Genomic DNA, 25,016 nt, shown 5'->3' on the forward strand with positions numbered 1-25,016 from the left:
ATAAATGTAATGGTGATTATTTCTCAGCTCTATGAAGCACTGAATTTAAAAAGGTAAATGCTGTGGTATGCTAGTATATTTAATAAAGACATTTGGAAAGTTAAAAGTACCCGTTTCCAGTGGAGACCCAGGAAACAGTCCTTATGACCCTCTGCTGCTCTTCATGAATGCCACAAGCAGCATGTGAGTGATGTATAGTGGGCAGTGCTCATGAGTCTAGCTAAGACTGAAAGTACTGGCCTGTGAGACCCAGGGCAGTGACGGGCACCAAGCTCATGTGGCCACAGCACACTGAGAACACACAGTGCAACACTGTATGTATGCACACTGAGAACACACAGTGGAACACTGTATGCACAGCGAGAACACACAGTGCAACACTGTATCTATGCACACTGAGAACACAAAGTGCAACACTGTATCTATGCACACTGAGAACACACAGTGCAACACTGTATCTATGCACACTGAGAACACACAGTGCAACACTGTATCTATGCACACTGAGAACACACAGTGCAACACTGTATCTATGCACACTGAGAACACACAGTGCAACACTGTATCTATGCACACTGAGAACACACAGTGCAACACTGTATCTATGCACACTGAGAACACAGTGCAACACTGTATCCATGCACACTGAGAATACACAGTGGAACACTGTATGCACAGCGAGAACACACAGTGCAACACTGTATCTATGCACACTGAGAACACACAGTGGAACACTGTATGCACAGCGAGAACACACAGTGCAACACTGTATCTATGCACACTGAGAATACACAGTGGAACACTGTATGCACAGCGAGAACACACAGTGCAACACTGTATCTATGCACACTGAGAATACACAGTGGAACACTGTATGCACAGCAAGAACACACAGTGCAACACTGTATCTATGCACACTGAGAACACACAGTGCAACACTGTATCTATGCACACTGAGAACACACAGTGCAACACTGTATCTATGCACACTGAGAATACACAGTGGAACACTGTATGCACAGCAAGAACACACAGTGCAACACTGTATCTATGCACACTGAGAAGACACAGTGCAACACTGTATCTATGCACACTGAGAACACACAGTGCAACACTGTATGCACAGCAAGAACACACAGTGCAACACTGTATCTATGCACACTGAGAACACACAGTGCAACACTGTATCCATGCACACTGAGAACACACAGTGCAACACTGTATCTATGCACACTGAGAACACACAGTGCAACACTGTATCCATGCACACTGAGAACACAGTGCAACACTGTATCCATGCACACTGAGAACACAGTGCAACACTGTATCTATGCACACTGAGAACACACAGTGCAACACTGTATCTATGCACACTGAGAACACAGTGTAACACTGTATCCATGCACACTGAGAATACACAGTGGAACACTGTATGCACAGCGAGAACACACAGTGCAACACTGTATCTATGCACACTGAGAACACACAGTGGAACACTGTATGCACAGCGAGAACACACAGTGCAACACTGTATCTATGCACACTGAGAATACACAGTGGAACACTGTATGCACAGCGAGAACACACAGTGCAACACTGTATCTATGCACACTGAGAATACACAGTGGAACACTGTATGCACAGCAAGAACACACAGTGCAACACTGTATCTATGCACACTGAGAACACACAGTGCAACACTGTATCTATGCACACTGAGAACACACAGTGCAACACTGTATCTATGCACACTGAGAATACACAGTGGAACACTGTATGCACAGCAAGAACACACAGTGCAACACTGTATCTATGCACACTGAGAACACACAGTGCAACACTGTATCTATGCACACTGAGAATACACAGTGGAACACTGTATCCATGCACACTGAGAACACAGTGCAACACTGTATCTATGCACACTGAGAACACACAGTGCAACACTGTATCTATGCACACTGAGAATACACAGTGGAACACTGTATGCACAGCAAGAACACACAGTGCAACACTGTATCTATGCACACTGAGAACACACAGTGCAACACTGTATCCATGCACACTGAGAACACACAGTGCAACACTGTATCCATGCACACTGAGAACACAGTGCAACACTGTATCCATGCACACTGAGAACACAGTGCAACACTGTATCTATGCACACTGAGAACACACAGTGCAACTGTGTCCATAGTACAGTGGGGACAAGCACTACAATACACATAGCTGACGTGGGAGGCAGGACTTTCAGACCCAGAACTCAGCAGAACAAATGTGTATGTGCTTTTTTCTTTCCTTTCTTAAGAATATATATATATATATATTCTTAAGAAATACATACATACATACATATATATATATATATTTTTTTTTTTAAATAATTGAATTTTATTTTCTTATCAACCAAATGTTCTTTTTCCCTGCTTAATGGCAGAAAATTAAATCCAGACACTTGTAGATAAAGTCACTCAAACCCAGGATCTTCTCCATCCTGTTTCTGGTCTCTCTAGGATGGCAGACAGGTTGGAGTGCAGGTGATAAGGGGTGGCTGACATAGCTTCATAGTACATGAGATTCAGTGTCATTCCTGCTGAATTTCACTGTTAGGCCATAGTGCTTTGCCCTGGTCTTCCCTGAGGCACAGGCCCAGCAGATCTGGAAACACTTGTCTTTTCTGTGTCTGTGGTTGTGCAGCTGGTGAAATTAGTGAGCAGAGACGGTAACTGGAGTGTTGTGGTAGAATCAAGAATCATGGAGGAGATGGGCTGTTGGCATGCCTATGGGTCATCTTCTGGCATTCTCTGGGGGACCCAAGGCTCTGTGGTAGAGAAATGAAAGTGAGCTGTAACCTGACTGTGGATACCATGTGACCAGCTGCCCTGCTGTGACTTTACCCAGAGCTCTGAGGGAGAATAGACAAACCCTTCCTTCCTGCAGCTCCTTGTGAGGATTTCCCTGCAGCTACAGGAAAAGCTACAATCTGGGAGAGAAGAGCCTTGCTGCTGCTGGCTGTATGGCCTCCCTCTGCCCTCAGCGGCTTTCTCACTTCTCTTCCTTCCCTCTCCCTCCGTTCCTTCCATTTGAACCTTTAAACCCGCTCCACTTTGCTTCTAAATGTTGGCAGTGTTGTGAGTACTTCTGTTGAAAATTAGTTAAACTGTATCTAATTCGTATTAACACTGCATGCACTTGATGGCCTCTGCTTACTGGATTTAGACTTCTCTCCCACTGATGGAGGAGTGCAGGGGTCTCTCAAAGGCACACGGGGCCAGACTTGTGTGTGGTACTCAGGTTTCTTTCCTAGCCAACAGTGGTGGTATTTGCCAGCTGTAGCATTCATATGCCAACAGTTTAGGAGCAGTTTGGGAAATAGATCTTTGAAGTTGCTGGTGAGGGTTATTGTTCTGTGAAGCACAAGTCCTTTAGGAGTTTGTTAGCTTGTGGTCCTCAGACATTGTGGAGAAATACAGAAAAGTGCATACAGAGAAAGTGATCCTGAGTTCTTGTGTTCATAATCTCTGTTCACAGACTGTCACTTGTTCTGTTTAGAAGTACAGTCTATCGTTGGGACAATGGAGGGAAAGAAATGGGTGTTTTTCATGTATAAGTAAACTTCATACTTAACCTCACAGATGCTGGTTTGAAAGTCAAACCACTTTCTACAAGGTAGTGTGGATTTTGAGATAAGACATAAAATTTATAATATAATATGGTATTTTTATTTCTGACAGTTAATGTAATTTTCTTTGTAAATGCAATCACTTACAAATGAGTTAGGTAACATTTTGGGCAATTAATAGGTTCGTTTCACTTTAATTTGTGAGCATAAAAAGTTGATTAGCACCATGTAGAGCTTATTAATTATAAAATAATGATAATTAGTGATTTGAAAATTAATCAGACACAAAAGTCTTTCAAAGAAAGAACTATCTTTGTAATTAGGAATTTCTATTGATCTCAACTGCAACCTTTATTTAAGCTTTATTTGGAGTAAAATATTCTAGAAATGACAAGTCCATGACAAGTGGCTATGTGGACCTCCTGATAGGAGAATTGTAGTGTGGTTTCACCCAGTGAGGTGTGCCTTTTAATTCTGTATGGAGGACCCATGGTAATTCTCCTCTCATATACTAAGGTACCAGTGTTTTCTAGATATAAAAGGTAGCACAGATACAAGGATACCGACGACCCTTATGAGCAGAACACGTGTGGCTGGAATGGGTCAGTTACCTGGTGACCTGTATGACCTTATGAACCAGAGGTCAAATGCCCTGAAGAACCTGCACCTCCATGAATGTTCTGCAAAGGCTGCTAGACTGACTACACCTGAAGTAACTAGGTGGGTTGGAATGTTGCAGGTCTAGAGCCAGATTATCTTGGGCTATCTTTGCTCTCTTCCCAGCCATCCATTGCTTGTCTGTGTCTTGACCTACCACTCTGTGACTCTTAGGAAACTCTTTGGGGTTTAATAGCCTAACAGAGCCCCAGTGTCTAGAAACCCTGAAGCTTGGAATATTATCAGACAGTAGGAGAGGCCAGTCACAGCCTGCCCACCTTGCTGTAACCCCTCTGCCTGATGCTTCCACTCGTGGGTTTGAAGTGGGTTACTTGATGAGTTTTGGTTTTGTTACTAAGAAAACCTTGTGGAATGGCTATCACAGTAGAACATGGAGTTTGGAGTGACCCAGGACATGATCAGTTACTATATGTGACTTCACAATGAGCTGTCTTCGGCAAGTGTCTGAGATTTGTGGGATGATGACAAATTATCTGAGGATGTTGACAATACTAAGGCGTCTTTTGAACTCAACAATATACTGTCTCCTATCTGCATAGAAATTAAGGTAATAGCATAGTGAAGCAATGATTTCAGGAGTAAAAGCTGTACCCAGGTGTGTGTTGCAGTTTAGTTCATATAGTAGTTACACTGCTGTAACAATGTTTCAACTGCTTTTTTAATAAATGTCTGTGATCCAAGTTCATAATGTGGAAAAGTTATAGAACAGTAACTACTGAGTACTGAATTGAAACCTTGGTCACAATGAGTACTCATTCCACTTGAGAACTGTAGCTCCACTTCTCAACCCCAGCATACCCTGCGTTACCAAGTGTGCACCCACAGGGTTGAAACAATGCTTCTGTGGTGTAGTTGGGATGTACAAGGGCCTAAGTTAAGTCTCAGGTGCTGAGATGCCTTTCCCTTTGATCTGGGTCCTTTTACTACGGTGGTGTTCTCTGTGCTGTTGTAGTCAAGCCAGAGACTATGCAATATTAAAACTCTGAGCATATCCAATGGTGTATGCCAGGGAAACTCTGCCTGACACTCCAACCTGTGATTTTATCCACATTCCAGGCTTTTCTAGGTCCGCTGGTTTAATTACAGAGCCTTTTAACAGATATTATACTTTGGTCAGGTGAGTGCATGTTATTCCTTCTCAGACTAGGGTCTTCCCAGAATGCCCAGTGCAGACAGTGTCGTGGTGCCATCCACTGTCATTCTTTGGGGAGCACTTTTCTCTTTTATTGAACAGAACTGCTCCTGACTGCACAGGATGTTCAATGCTGGCTGCTAACACTGCTTAGTCTGGACACCAAAAACGTCCCCTCCTCCCATTTTCTCCTAATTTCTCTCATGCACAGAGCGCAGAGCCACTGCAGATCTTTGCAGTATCTGACCATGGAGTCTTTCATTTGCATAATCTAGCTTCTCAACCTTACGATGCCTTATATGGGCCAGGCCAATGGCTCAGTAGACAAAAGCACTTGGCACCAAAGCCTGGTGATGTGTTTGATTCCCAAACCCATGGTGGAAAGAGAGAACTGGCTTCCAAAAGTTACTCTGACCGTGTGTGTGTGTGTGTGTGTGTGTATGTGTGTGTGTGTGTGTGTGTCACTGTGGTGTGTGTGTCACTGTGTGTGCTTGCTAGGCATATACATGTACCTGCACATGTGTTATACACATGCACACTCACAAATAATAAAATTAAAGTTTTTAATGTGTATTTTGAAATCTCTTCTTTGTGTGCGTCCCACAGTACGGTGAACTGCAGGTCTAGCTTCTGCAGTGTGTGACATGGATAATGGCAAATGTTCAAACCTTCTGCTCGTGTCTGCTCCTTATTGTTTTCTGCTACAGCTCCTTTGGCATTTTAGTGTTTTCTTGTGTTCCAGTGAAGCCTCCCACACTGTAGCTAACCTCTGCTAAAGGCTGACTAAAAGGCCTCCAGTCACCACCTCTCTCACCTTCTCTTTAAAGTGTGTCTATTGAATTATTGACATCTGGAAACTTGCCAGATGAATCCACATCACTGGTGCTGGTTGGGACAGGCTTGGAATCTTTCAGACTCTTCCGAATCATAGCTTGGAAAACCATGGTTTCAGCGTAAAAACTGAAGTGGAGTGAAAAATAGTACATTGGTCATTTCTTTTTGTTGAAATAAGGAAAGTAATGAAGTCATAGACTTGATGAGGATGTGTTGATCTTAAATGTCAAGCAGGAGCTTTTAGGTGAATGGCAGTTAACCCCAGCTTTCATGTCAGAGCCTGACGCACGCTTGCAGCAATACCGCGTTCCAGGGAAGAAATAGACCACAAACCAGTTTTGGAAAAAGTAATTCAAATTTCAATAATGGTGTCTCATCAACCTAGTGCAGTTTTGAATTTTTTTAGTTCATCCATAAATTTGTTATATCTATTTTGATGTGTTGTTTTTATTAAAAATTAACATTTTTGAGCCTCACCTCAGGTTTTCTAGAACAAAGATGTTTCTGTTTCCTGGTCTCACTACATTTTTTAAAGATTTAAAAAGGTAAGAATAGTTTATATTAATGAAGAAAGTAGAACTCTTTTCTTCCCTTTCCCTGTCATCCTTTCTTTCTCTCAAAACATTTATCTACAGTGACTTTTCCTCTACTCTGCCTGGAAATGTCTCCTTTACATCCTCAGCCTTGTGTGCAATAGAGGAATATGGCTACCACCACCACCGTCACCTCCACCTCTGTTCCTCTTCTTCCTGCTCCTCCTCCTCTTGCTCTTCCTCTTTCTGTTCTTCCTCTTCCTGCTCTTCCTCCTGCTCCTCCTCTTCTTCCTTCTCCTCCCCTTCCTGCTGCCCCTTCTTCTTTTTCCTCATCATCATCACCATCATAAAATAAATAGTACTACTGATGAAATTTCATTTACATATAAAATGAGCTAGGCTCAGTCATTTTAGGAATCTGCTTGAAATCTTATAAATGTCAAAGTGAGAGTTTGGGTCTGGGTCAAGTGGCTCCAGAGTCAATATTCTTGACTACTAATCAATGTTCCCTCCTTATCAACACTTAAAATTGTTTTCACGGAACATTTTTCCTCAGAAAAATTTGGCACTTGTGAATTATAAGCAGGTGGAACGCCCGTGCTGGTTAGTTGAGAGCTTATCCTGGAAGGACTAACTCTCGGCAGAGTTCCTTTGTATTCCTACAGCAGCTGAGTTGTTGATCATTGGGAAGCTTGGCTAAGCAGTGTTCCACGCGCCTCCCGAGTCCCCTTCGCCGGCGAAAAAGACATGGAGGCAGTGATCGGGTAATACTACAGTGAGGCTTTACTCTTGTATAAGCAGAAGCGGAAAGACGGAAAGACAGGAAGAGGCGCTGCTTAAATACACCCTAGAGTGACGTATTCACTTCTGATTGGCTGTTCACTCATTACCCATAATACGCCTCGGGATGGGCAGTGACTTTGGCGCGCTTTTTGCCTCTTGCACCTGCGCAGTCAGTTGTTTACTTGTAGGAGGACAGGATGCCCGCGCCATCTTGGAATGGCAGAATGTATCACCGCTAACCGCGGCTTCCTACAAGCAGAAGCACTATAGAAGTTCTATGCCTGCTCCCTTCGCCACCTGACCTGCACTGTTTGTCCTGTGAGTCGGAGACAAACTCAGTCTGAAGGGTTGTGGTGGATACGGTCATGGGGAGGTGTCGAGGAACTGATCTGAGGTTGCGCTGAGCAGAGCCTTGCTTATTTACAGTTTATCTCCCATGACTCTGCACACTTGCATTACCTGGCTCCCCTTCCAGGACTCATTGCTCAGTTAAGATAGTTTCATGGTCATTTGTGAGCTATACGGGCAACACGCCCACTATTTATATCATGTTTTCTGGGAACACCAAGCCTCTTTCCATAAAACTGACCGTAAAGAGAATGTCTAAGGTGTGACTCCATGACCCATTGCAGAGTGCTTGTCCCTACTGCTGTGTGCATTCTCATGGTAATGGGATATCCAGGATGTCAGAAAAATGAATGGCAAAGATGTTGGATCATTAACTTGCCTAAGTGGACCTTGGATATTTGAAAATTAGCAATACACAGTTAAAACATTAAGTAATGAGAAACAGAGCAGTGCACGTTTCTTCCACGAGTCCTGTAGAGTTTGTTGCATTTAGGAAGCAAACATCCCTGATGAGGATCAGCCATTGGAGCCTGTGGGTTGCTTTGAATATTAGCTATTGGGTCATAATTACCTCACCCCCTTCTGTCATGGCTCCGTCAATTCAGTCACGAGATGAAAGGCGTGCACAGCAGCTTTTGCCACTTCTTTTCAGAGAATATAATTTAAATGCCTGTAGCTAGAGTAAAGCTTAGTATAGTGTCCCATAATACATTTTCATTTACTAATAGAAACCATAGTGCAGTCATGATGGTCATTCTCATCGTATAAATATGCCAATAAAAGGAATATTTTCCTTTTCTGTATTTTATTTTGCAAAAATGCATCACATCAGAGAAATCCAGTGCTGTCAATATCTGAGGCACATGTGTATGTGGCAGTGTTCAGCTTGTGAGCGATGTTTGCTTTCTCTGTTAAAGTGAACAGCACTGAAGTGAAGAGAGGCCAGTTTTCTACGTCCAGCAAACCCAGAGGTAATGCTCTCTGGGAACTTCTCTGGATGAAGAATGTCTGAAAGAAAAGACCAGTAAAGAAAATGGCCACAAACCAGGTTCCCATCCTGTGCTTCAGGGGAAGGTTTAATCTACAGTCTCATATGGCAGGTTACCATAGTTACCCAAAGGAACATAGAGCAGAGCACTGATGCTCTGAGCAGCCGCCTTTATTGTCACTTGCCATCTCAAGGGTCTTGACAGCCTCCAAATTTACCAAAATCTGTTCCTGAAGTATTGGAAAAGAGAACACTAAGTCCCAGTCCCCAAGTCCTTAGATACAATACAGTTCCCTTGAGCTTCATGCTCTGTGTTCAGCAGTGCTTGCTGCTGGCTTGCCACACACTGAAGTAGTGTAGCTGGGGCATTTCTCCGTCATCTAACAGGCCTGAGCAGGAATGAGCATGCTTCTTAACAAGGACCGAAGTCCTCATTTATGGTGACACTGGCATGTACATGCCAGCATCCTGTCTCATATGAAAGGGGTTGGTGTCTCTAGTTACAGATCTGTCACAGTCAGGGTTTACTTGCATCTCATCATGCCAGTCACAGTTTGGGTTACTATGTCACTCTTTTTTCAGTTACCTCTGATTATAATTTCTGGTAAACTTTAGAGAAGCCCTACCTATCTGTCTGTCTCTCTATTTACTTATTTGAGGGTCGTTTTGCTTTACATTCAAGATGATTTATATGATCAGTTTTTAATTTTCTCATTTTATGTGTAAACCTTTTTAAATTTTCCAGTGCTCTAAGTTTAGTAACATAAAATGAAGCCCATGTTTTTGTTGTTTAACTTCATGTGTCTGGCGAGTGTATGGTTTATGATTGTCGTGAGCACTTATTCCCCTAGACTGCCAGTTGGTTCTGACAGGAGGTGCCCTTGGGGTAGACAATAAGGCAACGAGCAGCCGTCAGACTGGTTTTCTAATGCTTTAATTCCACACTCGGGGTCACACACAATTGTTGTGGTTGAGGAGCGGACCTCCTCTTCCACTATCACACACAGACAAAAGAATGTAACTGCTGTGGCTAGTATTCCTAACAGAAGGATAGATAACATGTCATTACAAGACCTGACCAGCGCGTCTCAGGCTCGGGCTCCGTCGTCTCTCGGGATCACCTCTTTGCATTCAGCGAGTCTTGCTCCGATGGCTTGGGGCAGTTCTCTGGGTCCACTGATGATCAGTTGGTGGTTTGTATCTCGTTCATTCACTCGTCGGGCTGAGTGGAGTCCAGACCGGCGTGGAGTTCACAGGCAGGTCATTTTGGACCGACTTTCCTTCTCTGGTCAGGGTTCTTATACTCTATTCTACCCTTATCCATCCTTAACACTTTACTGCAAACGTCACACTTCTTAATCTATACGCAGGGCTCCTCTGCTGGTTATCTCCTCCCAGCCTTGGCTGGGCTGGTCTTATCTTTTATCCCGGATGTCAGCTGCTTCTCCTAGCTGCTTCTCCTAGCTGCTTCTCCTAGCCTGGCTGTCAGTAGCTGCCTTCCATGCTCATTACAATGATGTACCCATAGACGTCTTAATCATGTGGAATACATAATCTCTGGTTAGGTAGTTATTCATCTGTAGCTTTGCCAGAGATATGTGGTGATTATAAATGAATAGGTTAAGAACTGATCACTTTTCCCCGTTCTGCTAAGTAGCACCGTGTTCTGTAATGAAAGCTTGTTGGGCTCCTGCTGGAGTAGGAGGTATCAGCAGTCGAGATCCTCGAACTGGCAGAGTTTGTAGTTTACATCTTACAGTAACAGTTGCGATCTCCCGTGATCTGTCCTGTATGCTCAGCTACTGCTGAGGTAGGAAGGGCTGTGCAAGCACATAGTGTGCAAGCACATAGCCACAGGTTATTACCCACAGAGAAGATCTTGGTCCATGGAAGAATCGCTATGAATATGGGTAAAATAATTACAGTATTTGTTTTTATTGTAAAGCTACGTCGAGCACTTTGATAATGACTGCTGTGACTAACAGTTACTACTTTTATTAAAGATGCTTTGTTGAACTTTATTTGGAAAGGCATTCAGTCTGTGATCGGTTTTTGATGCAAGCAAATAGAGTTCCAAAAAATTAATTTGACTGAAATTAAATTGTTTCTCCCATGAATGGCTTCATTTAAGCACAGAGGGGAGTTTTGTGATTTGTTCTTTGGCTGGTGTATCTCAAAAGAGAATACACCAGGATTCAGACATTAAAACTTGAAAGGATTGTGAGGATTCTCCCGGGAAACCCACAGTGAAGAACTTATAAAATTTTGCCTAAAACCAAGAAGTTGGAATTTAACTGTGTTGAAACAAGAGAGTAACAGAAACTGGTACACAACCCACATCTAGAACAACTCCTCAACCAGTTACTGCTTCAGAAGAGCTCTCCAGCTGGCTGCAAGCTTTACTTACTTGTGATGTGTGCTGGGGTTTCTGTTGATATACATAAAGTTTGTGATGTGTGCTGGGGTTTCTGTTGATATACATAAAGTTGATATACATAAATTTCTGGGGAATGAGTGGTGGTACTTTAGGTAATTGACTTTGCGTTACCAATGTGAGAAAATTTCTTCATGCTTTGAAATCCTAAGGTGATCTCTTAGTCCATGCCCTGCTGGTATTCACGTCCTCCCCAGGAGCTGCCCTCGCCTGTTCTGACCCCTTCTCTCCTTGGCTCTTAGGCCACCTCCCATACTTGCTTGCTCTCGCTGGCGTAAGATTTCTGCATCTAGCAAAGTGCTTTCCTTCCCTCAAACAGTCTGCTCCTCATTTCTCTTCGCTCCTGGCTTTGTTGGAGAATCCTTCTATTTCATCAGAAACTGCCTCATACTTTCTGTCCTTCACATTAGCTGTAACATCTGAGTCCAAACCTGGCTCTGTCCCATGGCAGCTGTTTGAAGGGTTCCCTGCCCTCAGCTCCTGGACAGTTACGTCTAGAGGGAAGCCTTACTGTTGTGGTCAGAGAGCATGGCCTTGGGGTGAGCAGGACAAGGTGCAAATGCAAGTGTGGTAATTGATTGTTTTGTCATGTTGGGTGATTTCGTTGTCTCTAGTCATTTTATCTGTAAAATGGCATTAATATGAATTGAGAATTGGTAGGAGACAATAGAGAGAGAGCCCCTGGCACATTCTTGACACTCAGCAGTGCTGGTCTGGACTAGTGCTGACTCTTTTCCTGTCTTTTATCAGAGGTTATAGGGTGAATCACAGTGAGGGGCTCTAAAAGTCACCGAGGAGCTGGGCTGGTTACTGGAAGACTGTGCCAGCCCTTACCCCTTACCCATTTTGTTTGGCAGAAATTATGTCTGCTAGAGATCAGAGTAAAGTAGAAGAGGGTGCAGATTTCTTGGGGGACTTTAAGCATCATATTCATTTAACACCTTCTTGCTGCTCAGCAGTGCTGAAAGCCTTTTGGAAAGGAAGCAGTGGCATCACCTTCTCTCCAGGGCTTTAAGTCTGTTACTTCTGCCTGTAGGTGTTTGCATGTCACTGTTCACTATTGGTCTTCCCACTGCATTGTCAGCTTCAAGACTCCTACCTGTCCTTCCTGGGTTATACTTGGCACCTAAGCAATGCCTGGTGTGTGGTAGGTGCTCAGACCACATGTATCAGATCAGAGCTGTGTATCTGATTGCTAAACTGGGTGTGACTATGTTTGTCTCATAGAATGCTTGAAGAGAACGTTGCTGTCACGTGCACTCCCTTGTTAGCCCCTCTGTGTCTCAGAGCCTGCGTCTTACGTGAACACTACTGGGGTTCATGCTTTTATTCACCGTGGAAGTCTCCACCTTTTAGTCTGAGTGTTTAGGGTCTTTCAGTCAGTCACTGTGTCTGGACGTGCCTGCCATACTGTTGTGTGTTCTCCATTTGCCCTGTTTGCTCTTGCTTCTCAGCTCTTGTTTCTGTACATTATTTTTAGATTGTGTGATCTGCAGAACTGCACTGTGTCTCCACTCGTGCTTTGTCAGTGAGTCACCTCATTGCCCTGGGACTTAAGCTTGCACCTTGACTTCATCACAATATACTTATTTATTTTTCAGTGTGTGTGTATGGGACAGGGGGAGTGACAACCTCAGATGTCATCTTCAGGTAAAGGCTTTCACATTTGCCTAAACCTCTGGCAGTTAGGGTAGGCTGGCTGACCAGTGAGCCCTGTGGCTCCTCCGGTCTGCCTCCCCAGTGCTGAGGTTGCAAGCACAGGCTTGACCACCTGGATTCTGGAGCTTGGACTGAGGTGGTGCACTGGCAAGACAAGCACATCGCCAGCTTTCCTTCCACGCCCCTCTGCCCACAGTCTGCTCTAAGCTCTGTTCGCATGTGCCGGAGGAAGACTATGCCCAGCTCTGTCCTGTTCTGAGCTCCACAACATTTGATTACGTCTGCTTTTAAATAGTCAACTATATATTTAAATATTTGAAACAAGGGAAATATTTTTATTTGGTCACACATTTCGCATCTCCCTCCTTCTGCTGTTAGCGCACCTTACCCCGATGTCCCTTCCTGAGGAACTAGCTCCTTTACCAACTCTGTCCTGCCGTGTGGCTCTGCTGATGCTGATCTCACAGCGGTCCTGGTGCTCTCTTCTACCCTTCTTACTAGAAAGGTTCTTCCGTGTGCCCCATCTTTATTTTATTTTTCTGCATTCTAACAATGCTTTTCTTGGCTGGGATTCAGTGGGACTCTGTTCACAGAACGGGGTTCATCATGGCTGGAGTTGGCCCACCCTCTTCTTCTTGGTGTCTGTCCCTGGTTTTCATTATTTTGATTCTAATGTCCCTTTGAGTGGGTTTCTGTTTGCTTGGTGTTGTATGCACAGGTTTGAGATTTGGAAGAACCTCAGCCATTATTTTAGATCTTTTCCTCTGCACTTGGGAATGAGGTGTGCAGATGAGACGTTGTGCCCTGTCTGTGGGCTAGGCCAGCCCGCAGGCTCCCTCCTCACCCTGCGGACTGTGCTGCTGTGGGAACGCTGTGCTCCTCTCTTACTCTGAGCCCACCCCTCCCATGTGTAGTTTGATAATTACATTTACTGTCTTCTCATTTCATAGGTCTTTTTTAAACAGCAGAATTGTATGTATTTATTATATATAACATGCTTTGAAGCACAGGTACTTTGTGAATGCAATCTATATGAAGTCTTTTCATCAAGAAAGCATAAATTCTTATGAAAGTAAGCTACAGGCAGCAAACACCAAAATGCAAACTCAATGTACAAACTCTGCCCACTCTGGTAAGGAAGTTCTTTTTTCCCTTTTCTCAAAAATTAAAGCTTCTCAGGTCTTTTCCAGAGACAAGACTGCCTTTAGCGTTTTGAATAGCAGGCTAGTTTTCTTTATTGAACATAGATTTTTTTTTTCTCTCAAGCATATCCTGATTACAGTCTCCCCGATTCCTTCCATTTTCTCCCCTCCCCCTCCTAGTCCACCTCCTTTCTGCCTCTCACTAGCAAACAAACAGATTTCTATGGGATAGTAATAATAATAGAAAATAAAATGTAACAAGATAAACAAAAACTAACAATCTGAACTGGACAAAACCAACAAACAAACAAAAAGGAGAAGGAAAAGAACCTAAGAGAAGGCATAAGAAACAAAGATCCATTCGGACTCCATAAAACACTAAACTGAGTCAAAATATATATGCAAAGTACTTGTAGGCTAAAAGGAGGGAAGAACAGATACATAAATAAAATACAAGTAAAAAGTAAGATTAAAACAACAGCAAGCAGGGAGAGCCCTGGCTGACACTGAGACAAGGAACTTCCAAAGATGAGTTGAGTTCATTTTCTGTTGGCCGTTTACTGCCGGGTGTGCAGCCTGCCCTCGAGAGGCTTTGTTTCTCTAGGGAAGCACCCTTGGAGAAAACTAACTTTCCATCTGCGGGTGGTCGTCAGCTGAAGATAGCTCCTGGGATAGGGATGTGGGTATGTGTCTAATTTAAGCTCCAGAGTCCCACTGGTGCAGACCTGTGCACGCCAGTGCATGCTCCCTCAGTCTGCATGTTCATGTCAGTCCTGTGGATCTCAAGTCTTGTTTTGGGGGTGTCCTACATTTCTTCTTGCACTTACACTCTTTCTCCTTCCTCATCTATGGGGTCCCTGACATCTGAGGGGAGGGATTTGATGGAGACATTCCATTTAGGTCTGAGTGTTCTAGGGTCGCTCTTAATGTTGTCTGGCTGTGGTCTCTGTATTAGTTCCCATCTGCTGCAGGAGGGAGCCTCTCTGATGATGGCTGAGCAGGGGGCACTGATCTGCTTCCCTGTCTGGAGTGGCCTATGGGTTCCCAGGGAGTACTGGCTGGAACTAGGCTCTGCCTTCCTAGCCACAATTCTACAGGTCTTATTTTTAATTTTAGAAAATCTTGCATGGGTTGTATTTGTGTGTTCTGTTTCTCTCCTCCTGTCTTTTCCTCTACACTCAGTTTAAAGTATGTGTTTTAAGTTTCCTATTCCCTAATTCCCCCCTCTATTCCTGGACAGCTTTGTCTCACTTGGTGTGGTGGTTTGAATCAGAATGGCCCCCATAGACTCATATATTTGAATGCTTGGCCATCAGGAATCGGCACTATTTGGGAGGAATTGGGAGGCGTGGCCTTGGAGTAGGTACGACCTTGTTGGAGAAAGTGTGTCCAAGGCAGGCCCAGTGTTACTCTCTCCTCCTGCTGCCTGTGACTCTGGATGTAGAACTCCCAGCTGCCATGCCTGCCTGTGTGCTACCAGGCTCTTCACCATAAGGATAATGGGCTAGCCCTCTGCAACTGTAAGCCAGCCTGAATTAAATGCTTTCCTTTATAAGAGTTGGCATGGTCACAGTGTCTCTTCAGGTAGAACACTGACTTAGACACTTGGATCTGGTGTTTGAGTGAGGCCTTGTAGAAAACATAGGTATGGAAAATACAGAGAGTCACATTGGAATATTTTATTTTGTTTTTATGTATTTTTTTTAAAACAAAGGATAATCACTATGAATTATTGTTTCAAAGAACAAATATCAAATTTGATAATTATATGTCCTATCAGGACATTTTTCTCCAAATGTTTTCATTAGTTTTCTATTGCTTTGTAACAGTGATTTAAAATTATCATTACTTCACATTTTCCCATGGTCTGGTCCTGGCTCAGCTGAGTCTTTTGCTCAGGTCTCAGAAGCTTCAGTCAGGATAGCAGCCGGTGGTATGCCCTGAGATCATGGGCTGTCTTCCATGCTCACAGGATAGTTTTCTGCGGTGTAGAATCCTGGCCTTGCCTGGAGTCTAGAGGTTGTCTGCTCTTTCTGCTGCTCCCTGTTCTCTGTTCGTTTTGACTGTCAGTGTATCTCAGAACCCCCTTCCCTGTGTTGTAACACAGCTGCTCATAGGACTCTGTCACAGGCCCCATCCCTGCCCTACAAGCAGTTGTTCTCCTTGGAGTGGGAATCGTGGGGTTATCTTACAAGTCTGCCTACCATGGTTTCCCTTATTTTATTAATGTAATTTGAAGCGTTTAAGCCATGGGGACTGGAGAGATGGCTCAGAAATTAAGAGTGCAGACTGCTTTTCCCGAGGACCCCTGTTGGATTCCAAGTACCCACGTGATGACTCGCAGAAGTCTGCAAGTTCAGTCCCAAGGGAATCCAACAACCCCTGCTGGCCCCGTGGGCACTTCGTGTACATGGTCTGCAGAGATACAGGCAGGCAAAACACTCATACATATTAAAAACATAAGTCAGGTTTTATGTAAAGGGTATAGGTACATTGAAAATACTAATACATTATATTAAATAGATAGTAGAAACCAATTATTTTCTGAAGTATTGTAACTGTAACCTTGGTAGATTGTTTTATAATTTTGTTTCTCTAGAGTATAGTATAATTAACTCTCATTATTCTTAGAAAAGAATCTCGGTGAAATTTTTGTAATTTTCTCTTTGCTTAGCAATAAATATGTATAATTTCAAAGATCCTGTTTCATCTTCACATAAATTTAATACTAGTTCTGTACTCTAAGTGTTTTGAAGTTATATGGTAATTTTCTCACACATGAAAGGGGGAGTGAACTGTTCACAACTCTGAGTGTAGTGTTGCTTAGCTACCTAGCCCTGCCATTTGAAATATTAGACATTTTGATAATTGGTAGCCCTTGAGCTTCTGAGTGTTGGTTTCTGACACACTGTGATTTTATGTAAGCCATTCACCTTTGTATTGTAGATGTTTCTGTGAGGTAAAATATAAGAGTGTATTTAACAGCAGTCTGTAGAGTGCTTTAACTTTATAAAATCAGTCATCTTAGGAAATGCTCTAATGAACATGAATGAAATTATAAAAATACGTTAATATGAGCTTGCTTCAAAGACAGTTATACTACAAATGCACTAAGGTACTGATCTGTCACATGGCTGTAAGGCAAAGCGCACAGGAGGATGTCCAGAATGGTACCTGGAGTTGTATTAAACTAGCAGAACTGTGATGGCAGGAGACTGGATGCATGGAAAGTACACACGAATCACGCCGCCTGCCCACCGAGGTACCCATGTTACTTAGTTAAGTAGCATCTTGCGTGGACTACTCTAATGGGAGAAGAGCATGAAGCTGCACCTAGGTAGCCTTGTTCATTTTCATTTTCTACTTTTCGTGTGTGTGTGTGTGTGTGTGTGTGTGTGTGTGTGTGTGTGTGTGATGTGTTTTCATGCATGTGTAGATTCAAGGCTGATGTCAGGAAGCATCCTCTGTTGCTTGTAAGACAGGTACATGATACCAGAGCTCCCATTTATGGCAAATCTAGCTATTGAGCTTGCTCTGAGGATGCCTGTCTGTGTCAGAGAGGGAGCTCTAGGGAGGCACCCAGCCTCATTGGGTTTCTGCAGCTCTAAACTCCAGGCCTCACATTTGCATGACAAATGTTTTAATGCTGAGCTCTTTCCCCAGGCTGGAGACTCTTGTATTACAGTTTTTTTTCTGTGCATTCCCCTTATGTACCCACCTCCATAAAATTCCTGTGCATTATACATATACTTTTTTTTTTAAAACAGATTTTGCCTCAAGTTTATTTGTAAAACCAGCACAGGGCACTGGTCACCTGCAAGTAGTGTGTGGGTAGGTGTGTCCCAGCAGTCCATCTGTCTTCACACTGGCAGGAGCCTTTTCTATGGGGCCTTCACAGGGGTCTGGGCACCTTTGGGAGCCTGGGCCTTAGCTGGAGCTTTGGCCTTTGCCTTGGTTTGAACCTTGGGCTTTGGTTGACAGAGCCTACGACCCTTGGCCATGTAGCTTTGAATCCACTTCCCAAGCTTGGGATGAGCGATGAGAGGCAGACAGCTGAGTTTGTGGCTGGGGCCCTTTGCCATCTTGGGCTTGATGGCCTCTACACGTGCACTCACTGCCTTTTCACTGTTGGCCTGCATCATCTTCAGGCCTTTCTTGTGCTTCTTGGCAGAGCGCATGTTCCTCAGGAACTTGGGTCAACCCCCTTAAGAGAATTGTATCCTTGTGACCGGGGTTTCTTGATGCCATTTCTGTGCCATTTGCGGGACTAGTTGTGTGTGGTGTGGTTCTTGGACTTGGCCGTGTCTGCACGGTAACCCACAGTTCCTGAAGCACCTGGGACCAGAAGAGCCATATACTTTTACAAGTACAGATAAATCTGAGTTGAGCAGTGTCCACCTGCAATCCTACTTCCTCCAGAGAAGCAGAACTAAGGAATTAGTGTATTTCTTTCCTTTAAATATTTTTCTATAGAATTCTAAGCCATATTTCATATTCAATTTGCATATTGTTTTAACTTCCTTATTGTGGGATAGGAATCTCTTAAATCATTAAAATTGTTTACAGGCATGTTGGTGGCCGTGTTCTACATGGCACTGTGTGCTGGTGTTGTCTCCTGATGTTTACTGAGGAGGTGAAACTGGAACTTGTGTACTTTTGTCAGCATGTCTGAGTTCCTTTACTGTCGTTCCTACAGGACAAAGAAACATTTTAAAGACCTAAAACTGAAGGTGACCCTGTTAATTAACATTTGCCAGTTTAATTTTAAAGAGCAAACCATTTGCATACTGTTTTTATGACAGGGAAAGTGAATGAGCCCTTTATAGATTTGCGAGAGCTTTGATCCCCACCTCCTTTATTGATTAGCCCCGTGCCTTGTGACTTTGGGGGAGCCTCCTGAGCCTCATCCTTTCTTCTGTTACATTTTCCCATTGATTTTCCTTTTAAGTTTATGTATATACTTTGTAAAGTGCAGGTATTTCAGAAATTTATTCCCACTCTACACTTTCCTTTCTTGTTTTCATTCATTGCATTTGTGCTTATAAATCTTTTTACTGTGTGCATTCCCTACATTTTATCCCTTTTGTCCTTTGTGTTTGTATCTAACTTTAAATAATATGAAGTGTATTTTGGTGTTTCCAGGGCTGAGTTAAGGCAAATCTGACTTTGACACTAATCCAGTGTTGAGAATGTGGAAAAAGTACTTCTTTGCCATTTATTTCAGAGAGTTCTAGCATATGTAAATCCATTTACATTCATATGACATCAACTGTAGAGGTTGTTATAATAATCTTTTACTGTTATAGTAATCTTTTACTGTACCATTTATAAATGATAAGTTTGTGATAAGAATATTTATATTAAAAAATGAGTTCCATACTCCCCGTGGTCTCGGATATTTGCTAGAGTCTTGGAACCCATCTGTTGAAGTAATTATTTAAATCTTCCGCTGGTCAAGCTGACTAAGCTGTGGAGGCTCTGGCTAGCTCAGCTGCCATGTTCCACGGGTGGAGGCCACCTGAGCGCTGCAGCTAGAAACGGCCAGCCAGAAACACCAGCTCGGCCACCCAGGAGACACCAGCATGGGAGATGGCTCTGCCAACCTTCCACGCTGTCTTCACAAGGCTGTGCATGGCCCAGACCATCCCGCCAACCACGCAGGCGGTAATGCTCAATAACAACATGCCCGTACAATTAGAGGTGTTCCCAATTAGCTAACCTAGATATAAGTTGTTACCCGTGACTGTGACTGATCTCCATACCCGCGTGGCTCTCCATCCTCCTCCCCCTAGCCTTTTTCTCCACTCCCCTTCTACTACCCAATCACTGGCCCTAGCTTTTATTTTACAGATTAAGGTGGACAGAAGGGTCACAGGAAGTCACCTGTGTACTAACTCACTCCTCCTCTGCAGCCCCTCCCAGGAAAGTAGAATTAGCATCAAAATACAAGGCCAGGGCTAGCCTGTTTCTCACAGATGGGGTGAAGGAACTATAGAGAACTTTATTGGTGTAAGCCATCGACATGTGTAAACTTTAGTAATGGTAATGTCGTGTATGAATACAGTGTGTCTAAGTTATAGCCGCCCGCTCCCCTCCTGACTCCTGTCCTACCCACACCTTCCTGTTCTTTCTTTCAGCTTGCTATGCCAGTACCACAGTATAGGCTAGCAGTATCCTTTTTCTTTCTTCAGGCCTTACCCCTCTCTGTAAACTAATATAACTGTTTATCTGACATCTCACGCTATAGGCATCCCTACCTGTTTTATGTTTTTAAATTGCTATTGTAAATAAGAAAAAAATCTATTCTTTTACTGACATGATTGATAGCTACTGATTTTAAAAATATTTATTTTTTTCTCTCAGTAGCTCTTCTCAGTAGTTATTACAGATATATTTATATGCTTTGTTATATGTGTAAGAGTTTCAAATGAAAGTTTCCTTTCCCCCAGGAGTTGTATCTTGATTGGCCAGTGAGAGCAGAGTGATACTAATAAAAACTTTAACAGTGGGTATTCTCATATCATAAAAGTGAGATTTACGGCAAGGAAAAACTATAATTAGTGTTCTGTCAAAATGGAAGTGCCAGTGGAGGACAGTCATCCATAATTAGCTAATTAGATTAACCACACTGTCAGTTTAGCAAGGGTCAAAAGCAGAGGTGGGAGGTCTTTTTCTGTCCAGCAGAGGGCAGCATCTGACTATCGCTAATGGGTCCCCCTACCTACTGATGGCGAGTAGCCTTGGGAAGGGTCCCCACAACACAGCAGAGCAGGTGCTTCAGGCTGGGACTGGAGACTGGGAAGTAAACACTGCAATGAGGTGGGACACACTGAGGGCTTGGCCTTGTGACCTTGCCTGTCCCAGCAGAGTTCATGGTAGAAGGAGGCGTCAGTCAGTTCCCTCAGGCCTTTGTTAACAACACATCACTGTTGAAATCTGAGCCACAAGTGGATCCCTGTGAGTCTTTATTATGACTTTAAGAGTCAGTACTTTCCTTTCACCTCAGTGTTTATATTTCATGGCTTTGATGTATAATAAATCATTCCACAAATTAGTGACTTAAAACCTTTATTGATCATTTGTTGAGTGGATAGGTTTTCAGCTTGCCAGTTAGGCTGGGTGCAGCTGGGTATCTCCTTTGTTCTCCCTGGTGTGCCTGTAGTGAGCAAGGTGGTTTGGCTGTGCAATGGCTGGAAAGATGCTGGTTCTCCACTTTTCTTCCAGAAGCTTGAGCTTTCTCAGGATGGGAGCAGGCGTCTGAAACAGAGCAGACACAAGCAAAGGCTCCCGAGGTTCACTTGTGTTACATTCCGTTACCCCAGAGCACTTTCTAGATCAGCCAGTTCCAGAAGCAGGGTTGTAGAAGCATCGCCCCTGCCCTCAGCATGACACGCAAGTCTAAGGCCTTCCTTATGCATACTGGGCACAGACCGTTGACCTACTTCCCCACAGATGCTACCTGCTTATGGGACCTGTGGTAAGGCCGCTTGCTGTGAGGCTAATACATTCCATGAGTGCAGGACCCAGAGGTGTGCTGAGAACTCAGCATCCCTCCCTAGCCTGCCTGGATGGTAGGAAACTGTGCTGCTGGGGCTGGGCCGCCTGGGGCTGGGCCACTGGCTTCCTTTTCATCTCAGGCTGTTGCCTTTGGTTTGGGGGGACTTTTGCTTGTTTTTTCTGTTGTTTTTGTTTTCTCCTTTTAAGAGCAGTGATTCTTAACCTTCCTAATGCTGTGACCATTTAATACAATTCCTCATGTTGTGGTGACCCCCCTAATGGTAAAATGATTTTTGCTTCTACCTAATAACTGTAATTTTGCAAATATTATTGATTGTAATGTAAATATCTGTGTTTTCTGATGGTCTTAGGCAGCCCCTGTTCGAGGCTCATTAGACCCCAAAGGGTCGTGACCCTCAGGTGAGAACCACTCTTGTACATAGTTCTTATATTTTCTATTATATTTTTATTTTTGTATAAAATTTATACTGAATATTAATTTCTAAATTACATTGTGATTCCTTATTAAATTTTACTTAGAAGTACCTTCTCCACATCTTCAGGCTGCATCTCTTTTTCAGTGGGTAGGTGCATTTTTCTTCATAGTTTTCTTTATGGTTTTCCTTTATTTTGTTTTATTTATTATTATTGTAGAGGGCGGGGTGTTTCCGCACACATGTTGAGCTCAGAGGACAACTTTCTGGGTTCATTCTGACGTTTTCTACCTTGTTCTGGTGTTTCTGCTGCTGCATGTATAATATAAGATTATTATAGTTCGCAAGCTTCCTGTTGGGTCTTCTGTCTCCACTTCTGCCTGGCCGTGGACAGTCTGGGCCTTGGCAGAGTGTGGATGTTTCTCTGCCTTTGTGTATGCCTTTGTGTCTTCTTATATCTGTTGTTTTAACTGATCCCAGGATCTGCAGACAGCAGTGAAACTAAACCAGGGTCACATGCTGCCTTGCTACTTACTCCTGGTTTGGGTTCCTTAAAGAAGATGAAATGTATGAATGAGGAAAACCACATTTCTTAGCATGCACTACTGACAAGGCTGATTTTGTATTTCTCCTGGGTGATGACTTCTCACATGGATGTCTGTTCCTCTGTCTAGATAAAGTATTCAAGTCTGAATATCCTAGGATGCAGTGAACTGTTTTCAGTGCCTCTGCAGTGTCAATGGGTTCTGGGGGGGTTGTGCATAAATGGAAATATGACAAGGCATGCCACTAGGGAGGTTGGGACGCAGTATACAACTGGGCTGCCTATAGATCCATCTTACCACTGTAAATAGCAGCCAGGAAGAGAGCAGACCTCCACACCTTCTCAGCAGACTTGCAGCTTTCTCGGGGCCTAGCAGATATTAACATAGAGTGTAGCAATTTATAAACTGGTCCCACTAACCCTTTATAGTGCTAGCATTTAAGACTCACAGACAGTAAATGTATCTGGGTTTCTTGGAGAAGTTAACTGGATTTGGGTAGCATATGTGTTGTGTTTTGTACCTTTGTACATGTTTCTGTGAGGATGCAGGAAAGCCTGCCTTTAGCTCAGTCCAAAGGGCACTTAATGGATTTTCCACTTTTTATCAAACAGATGTACTAAATGCATTATAAATTTAAAAACACACACTGCAAATGTTGCTGTGTGAAAGCTGAGGTTTGCTGCTTTTATCGATTAGTGCTGTGTTTTATGATCTTGTACGAGCGAGCACATTCGTGTGTGCACACACATACTTCATCTTCTGCTGTCACTTCCAAAACTTCCTCTTGGGAACTGCAACTCTGGTCCTCTTCTTTCTCTTTGGCCCCCTTGTCCAGAGGCTGAAGGAGCAGGGGTGGGTTAGTTGTTGAGTCTTTGGAGAAATGATAGTTACTTCCAAAGATGTTGCTGGTCTCGAAGCTTAAAACTTACTGGTAAATTAAAGGCCAGTGAAGGCATTTCATTGGAAAGTTGCTTCTCCAGCTATAGAAGTAGTTTGCTCTTAACTACTTCTCTAATCTTGTGGTGGAACTTAACTGTGAACTGTAAATACCTCCTGGACCCTTTCAGCACCACAGCTGGTTTGTAGAATGATTCTCTGGGTCCTACTGGCCCCCACTGAGTTCACCCTCGTGCTGAGTTTTGACAATAATTGTTTAATCTTGCTAGGAGAGTAATGTGTACATGTACCTGCATATGCTTTCAAATGTCATGAGAACCAGCAACTTCTAGTGAGGAAAAACCACTTGTCTTTCCAGCCAGCTCTTATCCCAGGCTGCAGTTCACCTGCAGGTTGCACAGGGTGTTCTGCTGGACTGGGAGCTGTAACCCGCTCTGCTGTGAGGATGCTGTTCTTAAGCCTTGCTGGGGCTTCCATGGGCCTCACAGTATAGACTGGTGGCAAAGGAACATGATGCGCAGAGCGACCGTCAGGCTTAGGTAACAAGTTAGGTTCTCTGTGGCACTGATATTATCTAAGTTGAACAGAACTGCTTTATGTTAATTATTCTAGACTTTTGACAGAAAAAGTTAATTATCCATATAAAGAGGCCATGATTTTAAAGAATTCTAAGCTTTGAATGGCCTAAGACCTATTGTACTTAAAGTTTCATATGACACTAGAGGGCAGGGACCTTTGTCACCACCATCATTATATAAAGGATCAGATGCATCCAAGAATTTGTATGTGTGTCAGTATGTGCAGATATAGACATGTACACACATGCATTTGTGTGTGTGCACGTGCACGCACGTTTGTGAGTGTGATGTTTGGCATTGAGCCCAGGGCTTTTTCTGTTAGGCAGCTACAACTCAATACCCCACTGAGTATTTTTAGTAGAAAGTAACTAGGAAAATTGCCTTTAATTTTAAAATTTCATTTATTCTATACATTAGTTTCTGAGGCAAGATCTTAATATGTAGCCCAGGCCAGCCTCAAATTCCTGCCTTTGCTTTCCGGGTGCTAGGAACTGTTTACCACTGCTGCCAACTTCGGGGTTAATATGCTTGGGTCAGATTTTGGGGACCTCTCTGGAGGAGAGTTAAAGCAGATAAGAGTGAAGTTGGAGTATACCACTGAATTATTATCAGCTTACTTCATATTAGACATTTGATTGAAATGCTTAAAACTTATTATGATCCAAATTAATTGCTAAGACTTTTGCCATTTTAGTTTGATAAATTAATTTTGAACTAATAGAAGTTGAATCTCATTTTGTAACTGTTACCATCCTGGTCAACATTACAATAAGTTGACACATAAAGACATAGTAGGCACACACTTCAGTTACAGAACCATAATGCAACTATTGAAGACACAGCAAGGTGGGAGAATGGTCTTCCCTAGAGGGAGGCACACACGACACTCAGCCTGGACTGTGGGGTGTG

The 25,016-nt window shown here is 43.3% G+C and overlaps 1 protein-coding gene across 1 annotated transcript in view; it reads left to right on the forward strand.

The window, feature by feature from the left end:
- Pigk (phosphatidylinositol glycan anchor biosynthesis class K) overlaps positions 1–25,016 on the forward strand; it is an 81,655-nt gene that overhangs the window by 55,213 nt on the left and 1,426 nt on the right. The window lies entirely within an intron of this gene.

The sequence above is a fragment of the Arvicanthis niloticus genome, chromosome 4 (genome assembly GCF_011762505.2).
Source record: "Arvicanthis niloticus isolate mArvNil1 chromosome 4, mArvNil1.pat.X, whole genome shotgun sequence".
In the NCBI taxonomy this organism is placed as follows: domain Eukaryota; kingdom Metazoa; phylum Chordata; class Mammalia; order Rodentia; family Muridae; genus Arvicanthis; species Arvicanthis niloticus.